We start from the raw sequence: 17,905 nt of genomic DNA, 5'->3' as shown, positions 1-17,905 counted from the left end.
ACCCAAGGCCCTCCTTGCCAAGTCAGTGGCAGGGAGTACTCTGGCTACATCACAGGGGCCTCCAGTGACCGTGGTGTAATGAGAGCAGGGAACATAAATCACCATCCCTGTCTTTACAGAAAACATATCAAAGACTGCTGAACTCCCACATGATTTTCTGAAGCGGGCAGAAGAGATGGCAGATCAAACCAGGGTCAGAATCTTCCAGATGACTGCCTAACCAGATGTGGATAATCACAGGACCACAGGGCATCTCCGGAAGGTCTTAATTAAGGAGCTCGAAGTGAAAATGGGGCCAGGACACATGAACTATTGTTAGCCGTGGCCCCTCTGGAGGCCACAGGTAACAACATTTCAAGCCACTTCACCAGGTTAGTCTCAGCCCAGACTCTGCCCAGGGCCAAGAACAAAACAGAGAAATTGACCAGCCAGAGAGACAAGCACACCCAGAATCTGGTCCGGAGGCCTCCGCCAAGGGCACCATCAGGTGGATGCTGGGAAAGGCATGCGGGAGGTCAGGATATAGGACAGAACCTCCAGGCAAGAAGGTCCTGCAGATGGTGACCATAGTGGTCATCCACTGGTTTTTGTTTTGTTTTGTTTTTGTCTGCAGCTTCTGCTCACCCTACTTCCCAGGGACTTCCCAGTAGTAACCCCAACTCTTGTCTGGAGATCTGCCCCTTCCCAACTCTGGTCTTATGGTCAGGTGGAGATGACCAGCTCCAGGGCCAGCCCATCATTTCCCTGGCCATGAAGGCTAGTTCTAGATGGAAACAGAATCCTGTCAAAGCCATTATGATGGTGTGAGACTTCTGAGCCAGAGGCTAACATCATTTCTGGGGGACTTGGAGGTAAGGCAAGGCCAGAGCTGGAGCTGCTGTAAACATCTTGGGACATGAATGAAGAAGGGGAGAATCAGAAATCAGGCCTATGTGGAAGAGATTAGGGGAGGAAGAGAGACAGAGAGAATGAATGAATGAATGAATGAATCTTGGCCCTGGTAGCATCATTTGAGCCCCTGATCAGGCCTCATCTGACTCAGGTCTGCCAGACTGCAAAGGAAGGAAGCTAATGGGTACTGAGTGTTTATTGCCTGGTGCAGTGCAAGTGTTACTGCATTTAGACCTTGCAATGACCCTGGGAGGTAGGCTTATTTGGGGGAAATCTTTATTTGTAAATAAGGAAACAAATTAAAGTGTTGGTTTTTTCTTTTAAACTTGCCCAATTAGGTCATTCACGCATAGTGGAGACAGAATCTAGAGACCAGGGATCAGCCCCAAGGCTATGATCTTTGTGCTGTGCCGCTGTACCCCTGAGCAGACATGCCAGAGGTCCAGAGAGGGCTGTGCTGGCAGAGTTCATATTTTGATAACGGAACCCTAGAGTAAGACTGCCCTGGAAACGTCAGCTCAAGGGACTGATGGGCATAATGCTCTTTGGGAGAGAAATGCCACACCTGCAGCGACATGCATCCTAACACTCTCCAAGGACTGGGGAACCAGCGGAAGAGCAGCTGATACATGTCAAGGCACACAGTAATCCTGGGTAATCCATTCAGAGCTGGCAGTAATGGAAACTTTCTGTACAGCAGTGACTCTGAGCTATCAGTCACAACGCAAGAGGGAGCCTTGAGGGTCCTCCAGGATGTTTGCCGAGGGCACAGGCCCAAAGCCAGAAAAGGTACCCAACAGGAATACCATCAGGAAGATGTTGGAAACAAAAGACAAAGCACTCTACCTGGGGGAGGTACCCCTGCAGCTGGAGGGGCCTCCTGGAGACATGCTCACCTGAGCTGGCTCACGTGCTGCTAAGGCTGGATGGAATGGCACATGGCAACATGCTTTGTCAATGGTAACATGTTGTTATTTTAACTCTATGCTTAGTTTGTAAAGACTCACTCAGCCTCCTTTGTTAAATAAAACCCCGATCTCTCCCCAGGTAAGGCAGGGCAGCTGGCCAAGGAACGCCGCCTCTATTCCCCAGGCCTCCCCTTCTCCCCGGATACCTCACATCCTAACTGCATCACACGAGCCCCCAAAGCTCTGCTGATTCCCCTTGACACTGGAGCCCTCTTGGTCATGGACCAATTCCTGTTCTCAAAGACCTTTCTCTTTATGCCATAGAGGAATATTTGAAGAATACTAAAGGAAAACAAAGGAAATTGCAAGGAAATGCATAAGCAGCTTCCCCCAAGGTCTGGTTGGGAAAGTTCAGGTCCTGCCTTGCTGAGGCCCTGCAAAGGCTCAAAGACCCTGCCCCACCCCCACGTGCTGCCCTTTGAGCTGTGAGTAGGGTAGAGGACAGGGAGCCAACCCATTGGGGCAGGGAGCTCAAGCAGGAGCTGGGCCGGGGACAGGTAGGTGTCACCCCCACTACCCACCAACCACACTCGAGGCCCATGTCACCCACACAAAGGAGAAGAAGACAAACCGAGGGGTCACTAACCTGTGGGCAGAACCAGCAGCACTGCACGAAGAGAGATGAAAGGGGTGAGGCTCCAGTCCGGAGGTAAACACAATCCTAAGTGGCACACACACAAGTGCCCAGCTCTTCCCTGCCCCGAGGTATCTGCCCCAGAGTTCACTGCCTGGGCTGCCCTCCTTTCTTCCCATCTTCCCTCCCTTAGGAAGTCCTGTGACCCCTACCATCCTCCTCCTCTCTAGGGCTGGTTGTGCCGTCCCCTGGGGCGGCATCAGCATACCAGTGGTCGCCTCTGTGAGGACCTTCTGGAAGGTGCAGCATGGGGAGGTGGGTAGGAGGGTAGGCTCTCCTTGCTGCCTGGGTTTACATCCCAGCTTTGCCACTTCCTTTGTCATTTTAACCACATCACTTCACCTCTCCATGCCTCAGTTTCCTCCTCTGTGAAATAAGGGGAGTAACAGTGCTGAGGAGTGAATAAAATAGTTCCCAGGAAGCACTTGGCTCATGCAGTAAATATGAGCTTTTATGCTTTTAACTTGTCCTTTTCCTCCACCAAATTGAGAGCTCTCGAGGGCCCAGGCTCCATGTCACCCCTCCCTGCAGTGCCCCCAGCACACCCCAACATCTACCTCCCCCATGGCAATGGTAGCAGCCACCCAATGGGGCCCTCATGAAAGGCCCAACATGGTATCTGCTGGTGGTTAAGAGCCAGGTGCAGTGGTTTATGCCTGTAATCCCAGCACTTTGGGAGGCTGAGGCGGGCGGATCACGAGGTCAACAGATCAAGACCATCCTGGCCAACATGATAAAACCCTGTCTTTACTAAAAATACAAAAATTAGCTGGGCATGGTGGCATGTGCCCGTAGTCTCAGCTAGCCGGGAGGCTGAGGCAGGAGAATCACTTGAACCTGGGAGGCGGAGGTTGCAGTGAGCTAAGATCGTGCCACTGCACTCCAGCCTGGTGACAGAGTGAGAGTCAGTCTCAAAAAAAAAAAAAAAAAAAAAAGCCACACTCGGGACTCGGTGGTCCTGAGATCATGCACAGGCCCAGGGTCAGAGTACAGTGACAAGGAACAAGTTCCTTTACTTCTTGAGCTTCGGTTTCCTCATCTGTAAACATGAAACAAAAATTACAATCTAAAAAAACAAATGAAAGGCCAGGCATGGTGACTCACACCTATAATCCCAGCACTTTGGGAAGCCAAGGTGGGAGGATCACTTGAGGCCATGAGTTCAACGCCAGCCTGGGCAACATAAAGAGACCTCATCTCTACCAAAGAAAAAAAATAAAACCAACCTCACAGAGTTACTGTGAGAAATAGGTGAAAAGACACTTCAAGAGCTTAGCACAGTACCTGACACTTAGTAAGTCACAATAAATACAATGGGTTCGTTTTTAGCGATAATGATGCCGGCACTCCTATCTGTAATGAGCAGTGAGTGCTCCGAGACCATCTGCAACCTCAGCTACTCTCTCCAGAGGTGCTTAAAGGAAGAAAGTAGGGCAGAAGGACTGCCTCCGAGATGCTCAGGGAGGAGAGGTGATCAGAAGAAGGTTCTGGAAACATCCCGACAGGAAACCTTCCCAGTGAGAAGCTGTGGGTTCCTGCTGCTCCCTGCATCTCTTGCTCTCTCTAACTCTGCCATCTTCCCTCTTCACCCCATTAGCCTTGTCAAACAGAGAGGAAGGGATGAAAGGATGAGTTTGGAAATTAACATTTCAAAGTAAATACTGGAAGAGTGCTGCCTGAGCCTTGGAGTGGCAGGTGCACAGAGGAGGGGTGAGGGACGGGTCTGGCGTGTGTGCTCTCCACAGCTTTTGTGCCTGATCAGTCATCTCATTTCCCTTCTGTAGCACATTAAAGAGAAACATCGCCGACAAACCTCTCAGTCCCCGCCAAGCTGTTGGGTGCAAGCTGAGCCAGCAGGCAGACACAGCCCGGTCCTCCTGGCTCTTCTCTTGCAAACCTCCATCAAATGGGCCAGAATTTGAGTGGGAAAGAACACTGTGTTCAGCTCAGTTTACTCATATACCACACCCAGGCAGTAGTTAGGACAGACCTCTAATGCCTTCCCAGAAGAGCCCAGAGCAAAGGGCCAATCCCGTATTCATTGACCCACTGTCCATCCAATAATCACTGAAACTAGATTTTACTTTTAAAATATGTGTCGGCTCCTTCTCTGCCTATCATGGAATGAGGACATTCTGTGCCTGGGAAGAAGGCACAGAAACAATTCCACAGCTTGAAACCATATAGAGGTGCCAGTCCTTCACTCAATGCCTAATCAAAACAGTTCCGATGACAGAGCCTCTCCTCATAGGCTTTACATTTGCAAAACGATCTGCTAAGACCCAGTGGAGTTGATGCACATGCCCATGACCTAGCAATTCCACTCCCAGGTATTCACCAAAGAAGCTCTCCCAACTGTGCACCAGGAAGCACCTGCCAGGGTGTTCCAAGCATTATATGCAACTGAAAAACCTGAAAACAATCCAAATATACACCCAAAGGAAAGTGAGTCAATTGTGGTAATGCCACATAATAGTGAAAAATGCATGAACCACAGTCCACATCATCATGGATGAATTTCAGAACTGTAATGTTGAGTCCAAAAAATAAAAATAAAACCAGGCTCTTAAAGGAATATACATAGTTTGGGTTCTTTATGAAAAAGTTGGAGAATAAGCAAAAGTTAAGCTAAGGCTTAGAAATATACATCTATGTAGCAATACCAAAAAGAAAATCAAGGAAGTTATAAACACAGAAGTCAGTACAGTTTCCCTCTGGAGCTGAGGCTGGGGTTGAGCTGGAGAGGGCATGGGACCTTCCTGCCGCTTTGCTATGCTCTTTTGCTTAAGTTTGGTGGTGAATTCATGGATACTCATTTTATTATTATGCTTTGCCACTAACATTTACATTAAGACACATTCTAAATTTTCTTTTTTTTTTTTTTTTTTTTTTTGAGACGGAGTCTCGCTCTGTAGCCCAGGCTGGAGTGCAGTGGCCGGATCTCAGCTCACTGCAAGCTCCGCCTCCCGGGTTTACGCCATTCTCCTGCCTCAGCCTTCCCGAGTAGCTGGGACTACAAGCGCCCGCCACCGCGCCCGGCTAGTTTTTTGTATTTTTTAGTAGAGACGGGGTTTCACCATGTTAGCCAGGATGGTCTCGATCTCCTGACCTCGTGATCCGCCCGTCTCGGCCTCCCAAAGTGCTGGGATTACAGGCTTGAGCCACCGCGCCCGGCCTAAATTTTCTTTTGTTATCAAAAAAAATCATTTCTAAAGCATTATTTTCAAACAGAGGGTTGGCCGGGCGCGGTGGCTCATATCTGTAATCCCAGCACTTTGGGGTAAATCTCCTCAGGTCAGGAGTTTGAGACCAGCTGGCCAACATGGTGAAAACCTATCTCTACTAAAAATATAAAAATTAGCCAGGCCTGGTGGCAGGTGCCTGTAATCCCAGCTACTCGGGAGGCTGAGGCAGGGGAATTGCTTGAACCTGGGAGGCGGAGGTTGCAGTGAGCCGGGATCGCACCACGGCACTCCAGACTGGGTGTCAGAGAGAGACTCTGTCTCAAAAAAAAAAAAGAAGAAAAGAAAAGAAAGAGGGCTGACCCTAATATAGGTAAGGACATCTGAAGGCAAAAAGGGACTCCAAATGCTTCAGTCGGCCAGCCGAGAGTCCGAGTCATTAAAAACCACAGAGACAAATGAACAACAATAATAGCTGTATTCACTGAGTGTCCATCATGTCATCGGCACACGCTAGACTCTTTACAGAGATTATTCTAATTCTCACAGTCACTATGCAAGATGGGTGTCATTATCACCGTGGAAACCACAGCTCCGACAGGTGAAGTGACAAGGCCAGGGTCATCAAGCTGCTCCCGCCGCAGAGTGAGAAACCAAACACACCCTGTCTGTCCATGCCTACAAAGGCTGCGTCTTTCCATGATGCCAAGCAGCCTCTCAAATATTTATAGACATAAATGGTGAATGAACCAAAGCGCAATTCAATCCAACACATATTTATAAATATTTATAACCAAATGTTTTGCTTTGATAATGCCTATTCTCTGAAGTGCCTGGTGTCAGACAAACAGGGCTTTTGCTGCGGGAGCCGGCTGCAGCTCACCTGGGAGCGTTCGCTCGTTTCCATGAACACACGCTTATGTCTGTGCTCGCATCCATACCCAGATGGCCCACAGCCCTGTTACTCATAGTCGTCAATTTAACACACCATGAAAATAAGACTCGAGTGCCCAGGGACCACAGGATGCTGTTTGTGAGGGAATTTGTGCCTCTCTGCTGCCTAAAATCTGCCAGAGGCTCCCCATCACTTTCAGGATTAAAGCCAAGCCCCTCAGCTGAATGGTGTGTCTTGGCTGAATGTGCCGAGCTTGCCCCTCCCCACTCGCACCTGCACCCTGACCTGACAGGTCAGCTCCATTTCTGAGTTCTCAAACATATCACGTTCCCTTCGCTATCCAAGGCTACACAGGCTGTTCCCTCTGTCCTTCCCTTCTTCACCTCTCTCTTGGCCTAGTTAAGGTCTCCTGGACCCTCAGAGCCCAGCAATGATGCCCCCTCCTCCAGGAAGTCTCTGCCAAGCTTCACTGCCGGGCTCCACCACTCCCTGACAGAGTGCCCCGTGGTACTCACCCCTCGGCACCAGCTCTCTCTGTTTTCTCCTCCATCCTCCCACGGTTCTGAGCTCCTCTTTCTGCATCCACAGCCTGCAGGCTGGGAGACATGAATTCAGAGCATACTATAAATAAAAGTGTGTGTCTCCTGGGCCTCAGGTCCCAGGACCACATAAAGCAATGGGCCAGGACAGATAATCCACACTCATGGGCAGGAACTGTGCTGAGCCTTCACAGCACTATCCGATTTAATCTTCACAACCACACTATGAGGTACTACCATCCCCATTTCACAGATGAGGCAACTGAGATTTAGAAAAGTCCAATATCAGGAACAAAACCACGCAATCTGTAACCCAAGACTGATTCCAAAGCCCATGATCTGTTATTAATTTGTTTTTTGTTTTGTTTTGTTTTTTTGAGATAGGGTCTCACTCTGTCACCCAGGCTGGAGCTCAGTGGCACAGTCTCTTCAACCTCTGCCCCTTGGCTCAAGCAATCTTCCCACCTCAGCCTCCCAAGCAGCTGGGACCACAGGAACATGTCACTGTGCCCAGCTAATGTATGTATTTTTTGTAGAGACAGGGTTTCACCATGTTGCCCAAGCTGGTGTCAAACTCCCAGGCTCAAGCAATCCTCCCACCTTGGCCTTTCAAAGTGCTGGGATTACAGGCATGAGCCACCACGCCCAGCCCAGTGATTAAATGTTTTAAATAAGCAATTGGATGCCACTAGATCTTGAAATCAGAGGACTTTAGGCCTGAAAGGTATCTTGGAAAGCAATATCAAATTTGGTGGTCATTTTTGTGTCCCTGATCATTTTTTTCTAATCATCTACAAAGATGCATTAATTGATTATAATTATATATAATTTGATATACAGCCTCTTGCAATGTCAAAGGATTGTTCATCCGAATCAGCTCTTCCGTACATTTTTCTTTCTTTTTTGGGGTTTTTTTGTTTCTGTTTTTGAGATGGAGTTTCACTCTCGTTGCCCAGGCTGGAGTGCAGTGGCACTGCAACCTCTGCCTCCCAGGTTCAAGCGACTCTCCTGCCTCAGCCTCCCAAGAAGCTGGGATTACAGGCGTGTACCACCATACCCGGCTAATTTTGCATTTTTAGTAGAGAAGGGGTTTCACTACGTTGATCAGGCTGGTCTCGAACTCCTGACCTCAGGTGATCCACCCACCTCAGTCTCCCAAAGTGCTGGGATTACAGGCATGAGCCACCATGCTCAGCCCTGAACATTTTTCTTTTAGGATTTTTTTTTTTTTTAGACGGAGTTTTGCTCTTGTTGCCCAGGCTGGAGTGCAATGGTGCCATCTCGGCTCACCGCAACCTCTGCCTCCCAGGTTCAAGAGTTTCTCCTGCCTCAGCCTCCTGAGTAGCTGGGATTACAGGTATGCACCACCACACCTGGCTAATTTTGTATGTTTAGTAGAGACAGGGTTTCTCCATGTTGATCAGGCTGATGTGAGTTTTATGGGTGTTCCAAAGGGTGGCCTGACCTGGTATAAAGACACGCCTACCGTCACATGGAGAGTCTCACTAGACTCCCAGGTGGGGCAGGGGTGGGAGTGAGGCATTGAGGGGAAGACATCCACCCCCCTACCAGGTGCCTAAAGCCACTCCAGCTCTCCCAGCCCCTCAAGATACTCAGGGACTGTCCTAGCAAGGCAGGGAGTGAGGACAAGGGACCCCGCAAAGGAGCACCCACCTGCCCAGCTTCTGACCACGTCACAGTGTAACTGTCTATGGTGGTAATGTTACAAGCCAGGGGAGCAAAGGACAATTCACTGCAACACTTAGGGTCAACATGGAGCAGCCACGGAGGCCCTGAGCCCCCTCAGAAGCACCCACTCCCACTCTGGGGCCTGCCCATGGGAGGCCAGCTGATGGAAAGGGGACCCAAGTGATCATAGAAACAGCAGAGGGCATTATTATTGCACATTCTGAAGTCTTCCTAGTAAGATCAAAAGTACAGGCTGGGTGCAGCAGATCACGTCTATAATCCCAGCACTTTGGGAGGCCAAGGCAGCAGGATCATTTGAGGCCAGGAGTTCAAGACCAGCCTGGGAAACAAGACCAGCCTGGGCAACAAAAATTTAAAAATTAATTGGGTGTGGTGATGCACACTTGTAGTCCCAGCTACTCTGGAGGCTGAAGTGGGAGGATCAGTTGAGCCCAAGAGGTTGAGGCTGCAGTGAGCCGTGACTGCACCCTGCACTCCAGCCTGGTGACAAAGTGAGACCCTGTCTCAGAGAGAAAAAAAAGGACAAAGTAGGTGATGGAGTCATCTACCTGGATACTTAGAGTCATCCCTTAGCTCAAGGAAGAGTCCTAAGGAAGCTCGTCTCCCCAGCATCTCTAACCAAAAAATAAAAATCTAAATCCAAGCCCTCACTAGCTGTGTAATGTTGGGCAAATTCTTGGCCACTCTGAATTTGTTTCCTCCTCTATGACATGGAGATAATAATAATTCCAGCTTCATGAAGCTGTTGAGAGGATTCTATAAGATAATGATGTAAAACCCTTAGCACATGATACATGGCACCTCGTGCTGTTGTGACGGTTCCTGCCGTGGCCCATGACAGTCTCTGCTGTCTGTCTTGTTCACCATCACTGCCTGGTGTCAGATTAGATGCTCAGCAAATAGCAGTGGCCTGGCAGAGCACAAAAGGGTCCTTCCCATTGTGACATCAGAGGCCATGTGAGCTTCAAGGAAACATTTCGATCGTGGAGTCTGAAGGCTGGCCCAGCGCAGGGGTCCCTTCTCGGCTTATCCGTAAGGTTGGTTTAGGGGTTGCCCACCTGGGCTCTGCTTGACCTTGCCCAGGGCCAGAGAGCTCACTATGGCTTGAGGCTCAACATCCACTCCCAACCTGCTGTTCCTTGGAGCTGCCCTGAGACCTGCCTGCCAGTACTCATCCTACTCCTTCTGGAGAACAGAAAGTAAGCCCACTCATTCCCATGGCTGCATCCACGCCTTCAAATCCTCTTAGCAGCTCTGGAGACCTGAAACCTCTCTAGTTTCTTCACTGACCCCTCACAGGTGCGGGGGCCAACTCTGGGTGCCTGTAAGTTTGGCAAACTTTCTCTGGAGATGAGGAGCATGGAGCCAGGTACCACAGTCTGAGAAGGGTGTGCCCAGCAGCCCTCAGCTCCCTGATGGCCCTCACTGACCAGGTCTTCCAGGCCTGGAAGAGCCCTGGGCATCCTGACCCCTGAGTTCCTCCTATCTTTCTGTCACTGGGTCATTGCTGAGGGGAGGCTCAACAGCAACCACAGCACTGGGCACCTGAGCATCCTGGGTCCTTCTCTAGAAATCCAGTCCCCACCGAGGAGCCACCCGGCCTTCTCACTGTACTGTGAAAACGGTGTTTCTCTGCCCTTCCTTCTGAGGAGCCAAGGCTCAGAAAGGAAGCCTGTGTCAGATTCCAAGTCTTTTGAAAACAAAGAAAACATAGACTCCTCCCATGAGGACTGGGGCACCAGGGATAAAGGGAACCTTCCCATAAGGTCAAAGGGCTCTATCCTTGATGGGCAGAGTGTGAGAAGCAGAGGGCCGAGTTGACAGAGCACAGGCTCTGGAGTCAGACCTGCACCCAAGCCTTGGCTGTGCCAATTCACCTGCTGTGTGACCTTGGGCAAGCTGCCTGACCTCTCTGAGCTTTAGTGTAAAAGTAGAGTCAACAAAATACGTTTCATGGGCTGTTGAAATATGAGAATGAAATAATGTATGGAGAGTCCTGCTGGCAGCCTGGGTCAGACAGGTACTGAATAAGTCTTCAATTATGATGAGAAAGCAGAAAAAGGAGGAGGAGGCAGCAGTAGGAGAGGAGAAAGAGAAGGAGGAGAGAGAGAGAAATAATAATTCAAATAATTCATCACCACCCCACTTCACTTCCTCCCTCCAGCTAGAGGACCGTCTCCTGAGCTAGCAGAAGCCCACTGCAAGGATTCCAGGTTCTTCTTCCTTAGGGCCTGTCCTGAGCCCTGGGGTCAACACTGCTCTCCCAGCTTCCCCAGAGGAGGGAAGAGTGGAGGCTGCTGATGAGAAACACCCACTACCCACAGGTCTAGCCCGGCATCCTGGGCCTCCTCCCTGAGCTGCTGACCAGGAGCCCATCCTGTCTCCTCTATGCCTGGCGGGCAGTGGGGTTTCTGTCCCCGGTCCAGCTCATTTCAGGAGGCAGTGGGGCTGGAGGCTGGGCATCCTGCCCAATTAACACTCTCAAGAATGCCAGCGAAGCAGCTGCCGTGCAGTCAGGCTCCCCAAGGAGAGGGGCCCAGGTGTTCCTGAGTCCTCTCTGGTGCAGGCTGGGGGTGGGAGAGCCTGTCACTAGGCCTGGCCCTCACCCCAGAGCATCTGGGCTTCCTCTGTAGGGGTGGGGAGCATCTGGCAGCCCACATCCCCTCCATCCCCAGCCCACCATGGAAACAAGAGGATGGGTGGGCTCTGGAGCTCCGAAGACCTGGCATTCGCTCCTGCCCGCCCCTCCCCCCGCCCATCAGCTTGTTACCTGTCTGTGAAATGACAACGCACTCTGCTGCCCACTGTTGCAAGGTAACAGGAAAGCATATGGTTTGAAACTTGGTCCGCAGTCAGTACCCAACACTGTTTTCTCTCCCTCCCTCCCCATCCCTAACTACAGTGGGTGGCAGAGACATGCCAATACCTTGCTTCATAGAGAGAGGAGAAAATGAAATCAGAAAAAAAAAAAGCAATTTTATCTGTGTTTCTACGAGACAGAGACTTAGAAAAACACTTGACATGAAGAGAAGTTCCAGGGACATGAGTTCCGACATCAAGGACCCCTACCCTGAAAGATCTGAGAATAAAGCACGTGAAGTGGGCATGCAAAGAGCAAAGCAGGTACATTTAAAAAAAAAAATACAGGGAAATGTAGGACAAAGAACAAGGTCTATTAAATAATTATAAGGAAAGATAGCTTCCTGTCTCTAATAACTTATTTGCTTAGAAAATTTGCTCTAAACATACTCTCCATGTCGATATTTGCTTGATGTTTGCTTGCATTTAGCTAGCTTAATAAAGGTGTTCGTCTTCATGTTAACAACAAAAAAAAAGAAATATGACTATTCAAGGTTATAAATCCACGAGGGCGTGGATTTCCAGGAACAATCCTTGAGGCTCTATAGCATACTACTGCCACCTGGTGACAGTGTACCTAAATTGGAGGGGTAGGATTTGAGAGTATATAAATAATCTCTTTGGTTGCTGAGTCTAAAAAAGGCCATGAGGCTTGGGCCATGCAAGTGACCCACAGGCAAGTCACTCAGTTACCAGCAACTATTTTGAAAAATCAGTGAACTAAGATCCACTCCTGGCTCTCCCTGAGGGCAACTCATATCCGAGTTACAACCTGAGTTCCTTCTCTATAAATGAAGAAGGGACTTAAAGATCTCTGAAGTCACTGCCAGCTCTTATATTTGAATGTTCTGTAAACATTTTAGAAACCCCAGGGGGATCTGTCAAAATGCAGAGTTCTGGTTTCAGTCTCAGATTCTCAATAAGCAGGTCAGGGGTAAAGCTCTGAAATCTACATTTTTTAATAAGCATTCTCTAGTGTTTGAGCACGGCTATTCCAAATCTTTGCATTTACTATTTAAGATTCTGCTTTATTAAATCAAGACGTTTTGAGGTGTCTGGCCCCATCACAGTACCCTCACATTTCCTGAGGGCCTGAATATCACATAATACTCAGTGCAACTTTACAAGGACTGTATGGTATAAGAAGGTTTTAGGCCCATTTTGCTGATGGGGAAATTGAGGCTCAAAAAGGTGACACAAGCAACTTGAGGTCACAGGTTGAGTAAGCTGGAGCTGGGTTTGAACCCTCAGCTTTGCGTTCCCAAAGAACACAGGGCCTTCAGGACTTTGTCCTCCACTTCTTGGTGCAGCAGGACTTGGGGCACTGACCTAGCCATGGAGTCAGAGCCCACTCCCCACTTTTAAGGGCTTTCTGCAGGCTTTGGACACACTCCAGACTCCAGCCCATGCATCTCTTGGCCTCCCTTGGCATCTCCTGTGCCACCCATCAAAGTGCCCCTCTATCTCCAAAATGGCCATTGTAGGTTCTGACCTTCAACAGAAAAGGCGAAAGTATGACCAAACCTGTTCTCACCTCTTCTGCCCAGGAGAACACACATTCTTAAAGGGGAAGGAAACGTGGCTCGTCTTTCCTGCAACTGCTGCTTCCACTTAAAAGACATACTGAATGATTCAAACCCCAGCTCCGTCACACACTAGCCATGTAACCTTGGGTTATTCCTGGTGAGGAAATTATTATTTCCTCACCAGAAAAAATGGGGATTAAAAAAAATCCTCTCTTACAGGATTGCTGTGGGGATTAAAAGAGACAGTACATGTAAAATGTTATTCATGACAATAAATGGTAGCTTAAAAACAAAAAGCATACACACACATGCACAACATATGGTTTGGAGAGAAAGGGAAATATATCCCTGCTCTGACATGTCTGTTTCACTCAGGCATGCACAACATGACCCTGAAGCTGGAAGGTTCCACGCAGCCCAGCAGTGATGGGCCATTCAGGCAGGCACTGCCTGGGGTCTCTTAAGGGGCAGTGTTCTAGCCTGGGAAAAGGGTATCTGGCTAAAGTCAAAATTAGGAAGAGTTCTCTGTCCTCACCACCCCTCTCACCTTCCTGTAAACCCATGGGAAACTCCTCAGGGGAACCCCACCCTCACAGGGAGGTCAGGGGTCAGCTCATCGTCATCCTATTGGCACAGAAATGGTGGGCAGATCCCCCTTCCCCGATCCTCCCAGGTGGGGAGTGGGCTTATTCCTCTTTTAATGGAAAGGGGCGGGGAAAGCGAGTGGGTCTGGCCAGCCTGGCTGCTGCCTCCGTGTTCTTCAATTACAGGGACAAAATGATTTGATGCAGGAACCAAGTCGACATCTGGGTTCCAGTTAGCATCTGACATGGGGCCTTGCTAATTAATCTGGAAACATGAATTCACAATGGCTCAAATGCGAGCGCAGTCAGGGAGAAAGCTGGCTGATGGGCCGTGAACAGAAGGTGGGGTGCGGCGGGGCGGTGCGAGGAGGTCATCGGGAGGGTCTGGGAAGACTCAGGAGACGGTGCCTTCGGTTCACCCATCCTCCCTGGCTTTGCATCTGACCCCCAGGGACAGGCGGGAGGTGGCCCAGCAGCAGTGGGGAGGGCCCCGGTGGACGCCCACTCTATGTTGGCAGCCAGCAAGGAAGACAAAGAGACTCAAACATTTCACCCCATCAGCCAGATTAGTCCCTTCGTTCTCACCTGGAGCAAATATGCCCAATGCTGGCAGACTGGCCTATCTTCCTGGTGCTTCCAATTCTTCTCACTCAGTCTTGAAAGTTTAGGAGGAAATATATTTATTTTTTTTAAGGGATATATACATACACATATACGTATATGTACATAGATTCAAAAGCACTTACCCATTTAACAAATATTTATCTGTCTGTTACCTTCTAGTTGAGTCTTTATTAGGCCATGGAGCTAAGAGCTTTACAACACTACGACATTTAATCCTTATGAATACCCCTTGAAGTTTTATCTCCATTTTACGGTTGAGCAAAACAGGGCTCAGAGAGGTCAAACTAGTTGCCTAGGACTGCACAGCTAGTAAGCGCAGGGTCAGATTCAGCCCAGGGTTGGGCAAGAAGACAGTGTGCCAGGCCTGCTCCCCACCACCACTTCCCTGTGACTGTTGAGCTCATCCCCAGCTGCCCAAATGAGTCCCAAACAGCTTTGGGGCTCCATGAGAAAGGCCCTGTGAGATTTATTCGAATACACAGCACTGCTGTCTGAAAAGTGTGTGTCCTCCTGATTCAAATCCACTGCTCACCTTTTACAGTTAAAGAAACAAAATTCCGGGCAGGCTCAAGGACTTGTGTCAGGGGTACTGGAGCCAAAACGCAGTTTCCTGACTCGCAATCCTGCTTCCCACGGTGTGCACGGGCAGCTCTGAGCGGCGGCGCAGTCCTTCCTGGCTCCACATTTTCACAGGCTTTACACCTTGCTGAGGGCGCAGGGCAAGTGGCCCACCCTCTCTGTGCCTCCTCCCAGGATGTTCATGATGCTAAGCAGCCGACACCTCCGGAAGAGTTCGGCACAGTGCTCGGCACACTGCAAGTGCTCAGTAAATATTAGCTGTTCGCATCACTTTACCTCATTGCTCCATGGTACTAAGATAAAGGCCCCTATCAGCCACTGGACTCTGACTCTCTCTTCCTACCCTATGGGAGAAGCTGCCTGAAATGAGAGCCGATCCAAATAAAATGCTTACCACAGCTCCTGCCACCTAGAAGGGTTCAGTCAAGCTTGACCAATATTGTCACGACGATTACTAGATTACCTGGACCGCCTTCTCTCTCCAGGCACTGTCCCCCTGAAACTATTAGATGTCAAGACGGTCTCCCTGGCCTGGAAGTGCCAGCATCTCACACCTCTCTCTGGGCTGACAGTTGGCACTACTTTGCATTCCCTCCTTCTGTAGACCTATTCATTGCTCCCCAGTTTCCTTTGGCTTCTGAAAATTAATTATCAGTGATTTGTTAAGTTCATTAGCTCTGCCTCTCAACAGCATGGAAGGCCCGCCATCTGGACCCACATTTTCACTTTCATGCGCGTTGTTCCGTAATTACACAATAAGTGGTGTCACCCTGCGAAGCCACGCTGAAGGCAGTCGGCTTACCCCCTCCCTTCGGCAGACTTGGGAAATCTCTCACCAGGACAAGCTGATCTGTCCACCCTGCTCTTGAAGCTGCAGGGACCTTCAAATATGTGCACAGCCCCGCCAGCTTTCCCTTCTTAAACGCAAATGCACCCTGACTATGCACTGGGGCCTGTGGAGGTGCCGTTCATATGGTCTCTTACTTAAGCCTTTAGTAACTCTGTGAGGTCACCATTATTAACCTAGTTACAGATTAGGAGACTGAGGCTCAGACAGATGAAGTAACTCACCCAAAATAATGTATCGTTGTCCAGTAGTGGAGCCAAGATCTGAACCTAAGTCCTAATCACACACCAGTAAACCCTGAGGCTGAGTGCAGCACGATTCTGCAAGCCTACCCTTGCCTTCTTGCTACATCCAATTTCCCTCCTGCTTTCCTCTGCAGGACCTCTCGGACGTGTAGTTCTTACCTTAGCTCCATTCCATCTGCCCATTCCTGCCTCATCAGCTGCAGTCCCGCTCAACCCCATTGCTTTACCGATGCCAGATTCTTGACAGGATGGACACATATGGCTTAACGGGAAGAATATATTCTACTTATTGAGCACACACTACCTGATCGTTGCTATAATATATTCCTGGATTACCTCATTTAATCCACACAGCAATCTTATCAGGCAAGTAACCACAGGAATTAACAAACACATTTTACAGATGGGAGACCAAGGTGTAGAAAGACTGAGCCACTGCCCACAGTCATCCAGTTAGTAGTTACGGAACCTTCGCTTGAAGCCAGGCATTCTTTTTTTTTTTTTTTTTTTTTGAGACGGAGTCTCGCTGTGTCGCCCAGGCTGGAGTGCAGTGGCGCGATCTCGGCTCACTGCAAGCTCCGCCTCCTGGGTTCACGCCATTCTCCCGCCTCAGCCTCCGAGTAGCTGGGACTACAGGCGCCCGCCACCTCGCCCGGCTATTTTTTTGTATTTTTAGTAGAGACGGGGTTTCACCATGTTAGCCAGGATGGTCTCGATCTCCTGACCTCGTGATCCACCCGCCTCGGCCTCCCAAAGTGCTGGGATTACAGGCTTGAGCCACCGCGCCCGGCCTGAAGCCAGGCATTCTGACTCTAGTGTCTACTTCTCCATCTCCCTAGCAAAGACAGAGCCAACTACATTTCTGAAAGGAAGGCTGCTACAGAGATAAGGATTCCAGCCACATGGAAGATGGGATCTCCCATGTCTTGAGATGAGTACCAACAGGTTCCCACAACTCCATTGTAGGCAACTAAAACCTTGTTTCAAGTAAACAGTAATCAGAAGGGAAGAGGATTCTTGCCTCATTCATTCAACAAACATTTACTGAATATCTAATAGATAGCAAGGGACATTCTGGGTATTACAGATACAGAGAACACAGATGTGCACCCCAGCCCTCCAAGAGAAACAGACTCCTGTTGCAAAAAGGTGAAGCCACGGTGTCCAGAGAGCACGTGGCAGAGGAACCCCATCCAGCCCACGAGGTGAGGAGGGAAGCCTTGCTGGGTAAGTGGTGTTTCAGCTTAGACCCAGAGGATGACAGACATGGCCTGGACGATGTGTATGTGTGTGTGAGTGTGTTACACACCTGCATGTGCATCTGTCCAGGGAGGTACATACTCTGGGCCAAGAGAACAGTGTATGAAAGCCCAGAGTGGAGCCTGAGGAAGGCACATCTGAGAGGAGCTCAGAGAGCATCAGGGGAGCCCTTGTACTCATTCAGCGAATGTTTGCCAAACGCCAGTGATACTTCCTGGGAGCTCCTTGTCCGGAAGCTGCTTGCTAGTGCCAGCAAACTAGATCTAGCTTAGCAAGTCCGTCCTAGAGCTGCTTCTTCTCTGAGTTCCTCAGACAGCCTCCAAGTCTGTGCCTCACCTGCTCAGCAGCTTTATATTTCACCTATTTCACCTGTCTCTACCTTGAGGCTCATCCCCTCTGGCATCTCCAGGCCCTTCGACTCCAGTCCTCATCAACAGATGTCATTTATCCAGGAAGGAAAGGGGGCTAATGTTTGTGGAGGCCAGCCCTGCACAGGGAACCTTCAAACACCCTTCAAAGAACTCAACGAATATCCCCAAAACAGAGATGCTATTACTATCCC

At 49.6% G+C, this 17,905-nt stretch overlaps 1 protein-coding gene and 2 long non-coding RNA genes across 4 annotated transcripts in view; 2 read left to right on the top strand and 1 right to left on the bottom strand.

The window, feature by feature from the left end:
- The window catches only part of SLIT1 (slit guidance ligand 1), a 188,442-nt gene that overhangs the window by 106,305 nt on the left and 64,232 nt on the right, over positions 1 to 17,905 (bottom strand). The window lies entirely within an intron of this gene.
- Positions 783 to 1,876, top strand: LOC108580438. The gene is made up of 2 exons (XR_001891490.3): positions 783 to 851; positions 1,230 to 1,876. It is a non-coding gene; the product is annotated as an uncharacterized LOC108580438 (long non-coding RNA).
- On the top strand, positions 11,555 to 12,017 carry LOC110744156. Its single transcript, XR_002524385.2, has 2 exons — positions 11,555 to 11,633; positions 11,820 to 12,017. It is a non-coding gene; the product is annotated as an uncharacterized LOC110744156 (long non-coding RNA).

The sequence above is a fragment of the Papio anubis genome, chromosome 11 (genome assembly GCF_008728515.1).
Source record: "Papio anubis isolate 15944 chromosome 11, Panubis1.0, whole genome shotgun sequence".
In the NCBI taxonomy this organism is placed as follows: Eukaryota; Metazoa; Chordata; class Mammalia; order Primates; family Cercopithecidae; genus Papio; species Papio anubis.
The sequence above is the reverse complement of the archived record's forward strand: the minus strand, read 5'-3'. Positions and strand labels throughout refer to the sequence as shown.